The following is a 10,871-nucleotide window of genomic DNA, read 5'->3' on the forward strand; positions in this document are numbered from 1 at the left end:
AAGGACATTTAAGGCATTCAAAATTCTGACTTTTCTCTTACACACATCAACTTTATTTCTCTTACACACATGTTATCTCTCTCTCCTCTCACCTCTCTCCTCTCTCTTCAATCAAGAACATGATGAACACCAAACACAAGTTTCTATCTTCAAGTTCAGATCTAAATCGTATGAAAGAAAAAATGTTTGAAGATTGTTGTTTTAGAGAGAGAACGACGGCAGGATGAAGGTTTCTAGAGAGATGAATTTTTTGTTTTAGAGAGAGAAACAACAATCTTCATCATGTTCATCTATAACACCAAGAACACACATACAAGTGTGTGAGAGAGAAGAAGTTTGAAGTATGTTGTTTTAGAGAGAGAACGATGACACACGCACGAGTGTGTGTGTGAGAAGAAGGTTTGAAGATCTTCTTCATGTTCATCGGACGGTTATAGATCCGGTAAGTGTTCTTGAAATATCATTTCACACTTGATTTTTTGTTGAAATGATTATTAATATGATTTTTTTTTGAACGAGTTTTTTTGGTGGTTGGTGACGCCGGAGTTCGAAACGTCGTCGGAGTCAAGATCTAGTAATGGTTAATGTTCTCTCTCCCTCTCCTCTCCTTTGTCTTCAATCAAGATCTAGTAATGGTTAATGTTCATGTATTTTAAATAAATCGAAAACTTTAGGATGAGATTTTTGAACGGGATTTTTTGTTGGTTTGGTTGCTTGTTTGGGGATTTTGATCTTAACAATAATTGTTTTTTTTGTTGGTTTGGTTGCAGGTTTAGCCTTTTGATCTGAACAGTAAGTGTTTTTTTTGTTGGGTTGTTTGATTTACAGAAACAGACCCATAACATGTGTTAAGCACCTGTTAGAATAATATATAACGTGTGTTGATGTACAGAAACATATCCATAAAGATATTCAATTGACAAGCTGGATGGATGCGGGGATATTGAACAAGTCAAATCTTTTGGGAAAGAAGTTTTCATTCGTTTATAACATGTGTTAGTGGTTCATGCTGTAACAGATCCATAAAGAAGTTTTCATGCTGTAACAAGTTTTCGTTCATGCTGTAACAGAACAGCATGATGTAACCAGACATGTGTTCATATATAACATGTGTTAAGCCCCTGATAGAATAATATATAACGTGTGTTATCCTTGTTAATTAAAAAAAACAAGTAATAACTATTTTATTTTTATTGATGTTTAAAATATCTGATAATGTGGATACCGAGCGTAATACTTGTACAAGTATTACATGTACAAGTTAGTATGTAACGTGTAATATTAAACGAGCCATTTATGGTATCACATGTACCGGTAATTTTTGGAATATACAGATTTTGGAATATATAACATGTGTTAAGACTCTGTTATAATCTTTGTATAACTTTAACTTTAGGACCTTAACATAATATGAAACGGGTCATTTGTTGTGCAGATTTTGGAATATATAACATGTGTTAAAACCAACGGTCTCGGTAATTGGATCTTATTTCCCTTGAATCCATCACCGTCCTAATAAACAAAAAGATAAGATAACCGTTAAGTCGTTAACTCATAAATATTAACACATTCATAGCCAGATGTTCAGACTATAACACGAAATATAACGTGTGTTAACATGTGCATCCAGCAAGATGATGGCATGTAAACGTGCATTATGATTAGCGGATCACGCATGGTAACACATTTATAGGTAGGTTGGGAATAAATTTTTAAAACCCTTGTGTGTATAATTCGATGGTGACACTATGTTGTAAACGGGTGTGTATAATTCTTAAACGGTTTTTTGAATTCGTTATTATGGTTGGGGTTTCCTAATCACTTGTTTTTTGTTACATGTTTTACAAGTGTGTTGTTGAATCCAAAAAATATCAGGTTTGTTTCTCTAAGACCGAAAAATGACTGCCCTTGGTCAGATACTAACATGTGTTAGTGTACATGTAAGGTCAGTCACATTTGTTTTCATTAACATGTGTTACGTTTATGTCAGCGTTTGTTTTCACATTTGTTGTCGTTAACATCCGGAACATATGATATATAACGTTTTTTAACATGTCAGCAAGTGTCAAATATTGCGAACCATATTGGGAATAAATAAATTGAAACCATCAAGTTGTGCACTTTTATATCAAGTGGATGGTATCGTTTAAAACGTAGAGGGTGTACAACATGTGTTATGCTGTATATGTACTAACATGTCACATTTAATCACATGCATGTTACTCCCATAATTTGTTGGTTTCTAAAAAACGATGGTATCGTTTAAAACATAGAGGGTTTCTAAACGTAGAGGATGGTATCGTTTAAAACGTAGAGGGTGTACAACTAGTTGGTTTCTAAAAAACGATGTGCCAATGATTAGACTTCAAAAAAAAAACCGATCATGTGTTAAGACACATGATAAGTGGAAATATTTTCTTCGGAATTGCTATGTCTAGCAGTAAAAAGTGTAACATGTATTTTGGTACAAGCTTTAAAAAGAAAATAGAAAAAAGACAAAAAGACAACCATCAGGAATTTCCCTAAACCCAGAAGAATCAAAGGGCAGTTGATTAAATCCAGAACCATGACGAGGCATTTTAGAATACCCGACGTTTAGGGAAGCAACATGTATATTGCTGAACTACATCGAAAACAACATGAACTAGCGACAAAGTGAAGAGAAAGACATAAACGCGCACAATATCATGACAAAATCTGGGTCGAAGATACTTCATGAACATTAATAAAGCAACCTCAGGAACATTACTTCGTTGAAAGAATCCATTAATCATACAATCTAGAACATTTATCTGGTGATACAATCTGGAACATTTACTTGAATCGCTTTAATAAATCGCCTACATGACCATTACTGACTCTAAATGTATCTCCATGCTTGTACAAAACGAAGAGAAACAACACAACAAGACTCTTTCTGGTACAAAAAGAACACATGCTTGTACAAACCTGGAACATTTCCTTCATCTTCGATCTCAATCTCAATCTCACTAATGTTATTTCAGATCAGATGTTGGAGGATGCTCCATGGTTCAACAATGGTGGAACTAGATCTCAATGAAGAAGAATGACTTTATGAAAAATAAAATCTTTATTTAAATATAAAAAGTAAAGGTATATGATGGGTTGAAAACATGATGGGACATGACAGGACAAATGGAGGAAAATATCTTTGGGAATATATGCAAAATTACACATATACCCTTAAAGAAAAAGTAGGAGTATGTTAATGGCTGACACGTGGCGTAATATGGACCATGCAATGAGTTTTCAAAGTTTTCTAAAAATAAAGGGTTTCTTGTGTAACATTATCCTATATGTATATATATATATATGTATATATATATATATGTATATATATATATGTATATATATATATATATAGAGATAGAGTAGGAGTTGGGTGGAAAGTGTGTTTTTCTTAGAAAGTCTACGAAGCAATAAGAACGCGACATGTGGCATTGAAGGATTTTATCTAAAAGGGAATTTATGTACTTTTACAATCTATTTTTATTTTAGGAAATTATCTTCAATAACTAACTATCCATAAATTTTGGAATTTTTTGTTTTCGATTTTTTATCTCACTTAATATCAATCTTTCCTTCGTTTTCTTGCTGGAATCTATCAGCATGTTCTTGGTACTGTGTTTTAACATTCAGATTCATACAGTTGTGTTTTAACTGCAAGCAGATTCATACAGTTGTGTTTTAGCATTCAGATTCAAACAGTTGTGTTTTAACAGCAAGCAGATGCATACAGTTGTGTTTTAGCATTCAGATTCATACAGTTGTGTTTTAATAGCAAGCAGATTCATACAGTTGTTTTTTAGCATTCAGATTCATACATGTGTGTTTTAACAGCAAGCAAATTCATACAAATGTGTTTTATCATTCAGATTCATACAACTGTGTTTTAACAGCAATTCAGATTCATACAGCTGTGTTTTAACAGCAAGCAGATTCATACAAATGTGTTTTATCATTCAGATTCATACAGCTGTGTTTTAACAGCAAGCAGATTCATCCAAATATGTTTTATCATTCAGATTCATATAGCTGTGTTTTAACAGCAAGCAGATTCATACAAATGTGTTTCATCATTCAGATTCATACAACTGTGTTTTAACAGCAATTCAGATTCATACAGCTGTGTTTTAACAGCAAGCAGATTGATACAAATGTGTTTTATCATTCAGATTCATACAGCTGTGTTTTAACAGCAATTCAGATTCATACAGCTGTGTTTTAACAGCAAGCATATTCATACAAATGTGTTTTACATCAGCAGATTTCGCCCCAGCAAGCAGAGTCATCCACAACAAATGGAATACCTACAAACATTTGTTATTTTAAACACACACCTAGGGTTCTTGCGACTTAAACTGTGCTTCCAGCAACTTCAACTTTTCTTCCGGCGATTTCATCTCTGCTTCCATCCATCTTGTTCAAATCCCTCTGTTCATTGAATCTCTTCCCTTCAAACATCAATTATTTCAATGAAGAACACGATTGAACCCTAATCGCCTACTAAAACACAGAACACAATGTTGGGAAGATCTTACGTATATAGAAGTTGGTAAATCTCTTATCTTGATCCATGATTTTAGGTATTTTTGGTATGATTTTAAAGGGTTTTCGTGGTATTTTTGGTATGATTTTAGAGAGAGAAAGAGAGAGAGGGAAAATGGCGTGTATTAAGGAGATGTGATATCTCTTATGGTTATTTTTGATTGATTTAAAACACACATAAGGACGAAATTGCCCCTCCTCATTTAAAACAATCTATTAAATATAGTAAATTATTACAAGATTGCCATTGATTTGATCTCAACCCTTAAACACACCAATCGGATGGACAAGATCGCTTCCTAAACTTTCTAGGAAAAACACACTTTCCGTAGGAACCCTACTCTCTCTCTCTCTCTCTCTCTATATATATATATATATATATATATAGGGGACCACCTTTTATTGCGAGAACCGCGAGAAACAATGTGAACACAACCAAAAATGCCTAAAAATAGCTAAAAAACACACAATTTTTTTTAATATTTTTTATAAGAAAATCGCTACTTTTAGTAGCCAAGTTTTTTTTTTAAATTTAAAAAAAAAATTGGCTACTAAAAGTAGCGATTTTAACATAAAAAATATAATTTTTTTTTTTAGATTTTTTAGGTTTTTTGGGGGTTTAATGAACCTTACCTTATATATATATATATATATATATATATATATATATATATATATATATATATATATATATACAATGAAAGTGTAAATACAATATTTCTTAACGTAAGAGCATACGATATAAAACTACGCATGTTATAAAACTCAAAACCTTAATCACGCATGTTGAAAACCATAACCACGCATGTTGAAAAACAAATAATCACGCATGGTGAAAAATATAACCATACATGATTATGTTTTTTCAACATGTGTGATTAGGGTTTTGAGTTCTATAACATCCCAAATTTCATATCGTACGTTAAGGAATATGGTATGTTAGCTCCCATATATATATATGTGTATATATAGGGCAAGGATAAATTGAAAACCCACTTAAGTTGAATAAACCCTGAAAACCCAATAACAACCATTGATCATACTTGATGGATGGTTAGGATTCACTGTGACAACCCGAACTTTCAAGGTTAGTATTCCGTGATTCCTTGACTTCTAGCTTGCATGGTTACATTTTATGCCTCACTACATACTGACTGAGCGCATGTTACGTTAAACACTTAATGGCCCTATGAGAGTGTTAGTAATTTAATAAGTGTAAGTTGTTCGACGGTTCGATAAACTAATTGTACACTAAACTTATATGTGTTACTTGACTAGTGAACGTGTAAATCTTTAATAGTATGCTTGTAGGATATTTTGAACCCGTTTCCTTCGCACGAGACTATGTAACATAGTCTACGTACACACCTTGTATAAAGTGATCAATATATATTAATGTCTTATTGTATGTTATCGTTCATACCAAGTTACCGGCCCAAAGACACCTCTATTTGCTTACACCTTGATCCGCAACCCATTTAGAACCCATTTAGAGTCCATTAGTGAGCCGATGTATTTTCTTGTGCGTATACATTCATACCGTAGGTATGAATCCTCAAAACTTGCAACCACAACAAACTCTAAACCCTATCTTCCTCTAATCTCGATCGGTGGCTGCACTTCTCCTGTTTCTCGAAGCCTCTTGATTTAGGCACCTCGAGTCTACCCTAAACACGGTTAGTACTACCTAATAATGTTTGCTATTCTGGCCTGGCTTATCAATTGATGTGTAAACTTGTGATTTAACATGTACTTCTTGATGTTAGGGGTCTAGTTAATTGTTTTGTTGCATGGTGATAGTTGTTGCTAGTAAGATTAATAGTTAATAGTTATAGTGCATGCGTGTAAGTCTCAATCTAATGGGGTTCGAGCAGGTGCATGGGCACTAGGATTAGTTAATAAATTCTAGTAATGGTTCGGTAATTGGGTGATATGGTTGTACATAGATTATGTTATGTGATTGTAAGATAGAAGGTTTACCATGATAAAATGAAGGAACTGTTTATGTGTTATTAGATAATGATGTGTAACAAGAATTGATTCATGATTTCAAGATCACTTAATGGTAATTATGCATTCAGGTTAAATTGAATATTGATTAGAATGAGTAGGATAAATGGTGAAATTGTACCGATAGCATATAATCTGCATTGGGCTTTTGAGGCACTGATGTCATGTTACTCGATTGGGCCTTAGGTGAGTAGCACCCTTGGTGTGGGCTGCCATTAATGGGCCAAATGATACGTGAAGTGCACTGTCACATAGATTAAACCCAACTACACATTCCACATGAACTTGCATGGATTGGGATTTACAAGTTACCGAACCACACCCCTTCACTAAACATCATGGTTTTTGTTTGAGCCGTGTCCTAGTGTTGGGTTGTAAACAAAACGGGAACCGCATACTACCTTAAGCCCTGTAGATCTCACATTTTTATGAATTATGATTGTTCAATATGGTCATGCAAACAATTTGTTATTGGAGGATTCAAACACCTACTATGTGATACTATGATGTATGTTACCGATTGGTGTGCATGATCGACTGTTACGATTTGTATGATGATATGTGTATGTTACTTGCATAATATGTAGTACAACTTGCGTTATGTGATTAAGAAACTGATTGTATCTGGTAACCATGGTAGGGTTTGATTGATCAACGTGGCACAAGTAGTTAATCTTACCGAGCAAAACTAAGGTGAGTTCATCTCTTGAGCATGCGTCCCGGTGGTTAGGACAGTCATTGGGTATCCCTAAGAGGGATGGGTTTTTGGGTAAATCAATTGGGTATTCCTGAGAGGAATACGTTTTGTGGATAAACCTGGAATGTTGGATAATATACTCATCCTATCACCATTAAAGTCCCTCCTTGTTGTTTGGTTACCTGAGAGGTAACAAGGTATTATTTGGTAGCGCTACTTAGGTTTGGCACCCTCACCCCGTACCGGAGAGGATGGGTGTGAACTAATGACCTAGTCATGACCAATGCTTTGATAAGAGCATTAGGGAAAGGGCAAAATAAATCTGGAGCCGTCTTGTATTCGAGGTATTATCAACATTGTAATCAATGAACCGAACTAAACACTTGGTAACTAACGTTTTCGTAAAACTATGAACTCACCAGCGTTGTCTGATACACGTGTGTGCATGGTCGCAGGTTATTGATAGGTGTAGATGTGGAACTTGCTGTCTGGGATGCTGGAGTGGTCATGGGTCGAGAAACATGGAATCACGAGACAAGTCTAATGGCTTATATACATATGGTTTATGAAACACATCACAAATGATTTATGCTTCCGCTGTACATGTTGTATTACATTTAATGTTTTGTAACAATTCATGATAATGAATGAAAGTTTTATTTAACATCTTAATCTGAGTTCAATGTGATTGGTGGCTAGATCCTGGTACGTCACACGCCGCGCGGGGTTTTCGCATGTGGTATTTTGGGGGTGTGACATTCACTTTTGCCCATAAGTTGCTTTTGTGTCCTTTTGTCTCAATTTTTTAATATATTTCATGTACTGAAGGGTAATCTTGGAACATTAATTCAATTTATCTTACAAAAGTCTGCATGTTGTAAGACTACTTTTCTTCTCTTACCAAAGTCTGCATGTTATAAGACTACTTTTCAATATTCTTTTTTGCTCGTATATTTTTTTTGGTTTTGTTACATGTGTATATGACAATCTATTTTTGTAACATATTTTTTTTTATTTTGTTACATGTGTTACATATTACATGTGTTACATAGAAACGTAACATATAACCTGGAAAAAATGTAACAACACACTTTATTTTTACAGTAATTTAAAAAAGTGTAACAATGCATTTTATTTTCTTTAACGCGCATTATTTCTGTAATGTAACAGACATTTTTTCTTTGATTGTTACATTTTTTATGTAACAAAAAAAATGTAACAAACATTTTTTATTTGATTGTTACAAAAAATGTAACGAGTATTATTTATGTAACACAAAAAAACGTAACTGGCATTATTTATGTAACACAAAAAATGTAACATGCTTTTTTTCTTCAATTGTTACATTTCTAACACCCGGTTACATAGTGTTACATAAAAAATGCATAGATCTTGGAGTTTCATAACTAAGACGCAAAGAATTGTTATGAGAATTGTTACATCAAAAATATAACATGTATATAAAAAATATAAATTTATTAACAAGAATCCAACAACAACATATTTTTTAGATTCAATCATCATAACAATAAACAAGAAAGTAACTTAGATTTTAATCCAATACATAAGAACTTAAATCAAATTGTTTCCATTTGTTCAGATCTGAAAACAAATTTTACACAAAAAAATGAAAAAATCAGTAACAAAAAACAACATATCCAGAAAACAAGAACTAAAAAACATTCATCTTCTTGAACAAAAAAAATAAAAAAAGTTGCAGATCTACAAATCACAAAAAATGAAGATCTATAAAACACACAAAAAAAATGCAAATCTGAAAAAAAAACCCTGAAAACAAACATACTTATGGATCTAGAGGATCTTTTAGATCTGGAACATCATGTTCAACATCGAACATCTTTTGGATCATCTTCAACATCGAACCGTTATATGGAATATCATCTTCTACCGGATCTGGAGCATCTTTTGGATCTGGTAACATCTTGGAACTGGATCATTGATGCGTGTGTAGTGTAATATATTTTTGATGTATATTTTAAGCCCTTTTTACACTTTTAGCCAAGTTTTAAATTTATAAAACACGATATTTACTAACACTAAACACACATATGGGCAAGTGCACCCATCGTGGACGTAGTATAGTGTTGGTAAGATACCGAGGTCGTCCAAGGACACAAGAGCTTTTAGTACCGATTTATCCTCAACGTCTAATCAAATCAAAAAGTTAGAAAAGGTTTTTAAACTAAGAAAATGAAAACTAACTAAATGCTGAATAATAAAAATAAAGTAAAAACAGATAGACAAGATGAATCACTTGGATCCGACTCGTGTATTAGTATAACCTTTGATTATTTTCGCACTTTTGCACTTGTTTAAGAGATATCTTAGTTATTGTAGTAGGCCCCTCTTTTGAAGGCGACGTTACCCTCAACCCAGTAGTTTGAGTCAGCAAGGATACAATCCTAAAGGGTTGGATTATTGGAAGATAATGAATTAAGTTATTAATGCAAATTATGGTAGGCCCCGCTTTTGGCGGTGACGTTACCCTCGACTGAGTAGTCTGAGTCAGCAGGGATACAGTCCTAAATAGCCGGGTTATAGTATTAATAGTAGTTAACTTATGAGGGGGTCAAAGAGTTTGGATCCCCGCCATCCAATACCTATGGGCATTGAAGGAGATCCTACTAAATTTGACCCAGGTCCCTTGCAGGACCTCTAAACGCTGAACAAGGGCAAGACCCTTACCAAACCGTTCCCTTAACCCCCGACCAGGTAGCCAACATACCTCCATATAGACCGTGGAGATATGAATGGTGAAAATCTTTTATTTTATATAGACAGTAAAATAATGCCAAGACACCACAGACAAACGATAAGGAAAGATCACCTTCAACATAAGCAACTAGTTATTAAAGTCATTAATACAAAACCAAATAAAAAGTGCAAAAGATTAAAAATAAAAAGTATTATACTAAAAACTTGTCTTCACCAAGTGATGTAAGAGACTTAGGCAAACATGGCCTTGATTGTCAAGAACTTTTACGATCAATCTTGGATCCCGAGACGCCAGACACTCTATGATGGACAATGGATGATGGTGGTGGATGATGGTGTTATGGTGGTGGTGGGTGGTGGATGAAGTGTGAGAGAGGTGGTGTGCCAAGGGATGAGTTGCAATGAAACCAAGCACTCCTATTTATAGGCTAAACAGAAGGCTGGGCACGGCCCCGTGTCCGCTGGACACGCCCCCGTGCCTGTCTGACATTCTCTCTTTTCATTAATTGTAATTCGCAATTACAATTAATGCGCCCGCTGTACTTTCGCCACGCCCCCGTGTTCACTGGACACGGCCCCGTGCTGGCTGAGCACGGGGCGTGTTCAGTCTTCTGTCTTCTCTATTTTGCTTGGGAGGATGCTGTTGAGGGGTCTGGCAATCCACTTATGTTCCTTTTCTTGTATTTATGTTAGATTTAGCTGTCTTTTTGCTTCTTTTGTGAATTTGAGCTCATTTAATCCTAAAAATTCAAAAGGAAGACAAAAGCACTCTTTTTCCAATATTAGTACTCAAAAAGGGTTAGTTTTATGCTTATTTGATGTAATTTATATGTTGCATTTTACACACATCAAATACCCC

The 10,871-nt window shown here is 34.3% G+C and overlaps 1 long non-coding RNA gene across 1 annotated transcript; it reads left to right on the forward strand.

Annotated features, from left to right (window-relative positions):
* Window positions 1–447: 447 nt before the first annotated feature.
* LOC110902579 lies at window positions 448–1,345 on the forward strand. Its single transcript, XR_002571230.1, has 3 exons — window positions 448–580; window positions 771–792; window positions 893–1,345. It is a non-coding gene; the product is annotated as an uncharacterized LOC110902579 (long non-coding RNA).
* Window positions 1,346–10,871: the final 9,526 nt, after the last annotated feature.

The sequence above is a fragment of the Helianthus annuus genome, chromosome 13 (genome assembly GCF_002127325.2).
Source record: "Helianthus annuus cultivar XRQ/B chromosome 13, HanXRQr2.0-SUNRISE, whole genome shotgun sequence".
NCBI lineage: Eukaryota > Viridiplantae > Streptophyta > Magnoliopsida > Asterales > Asteraceae > Helianthus > Helianthus annuus.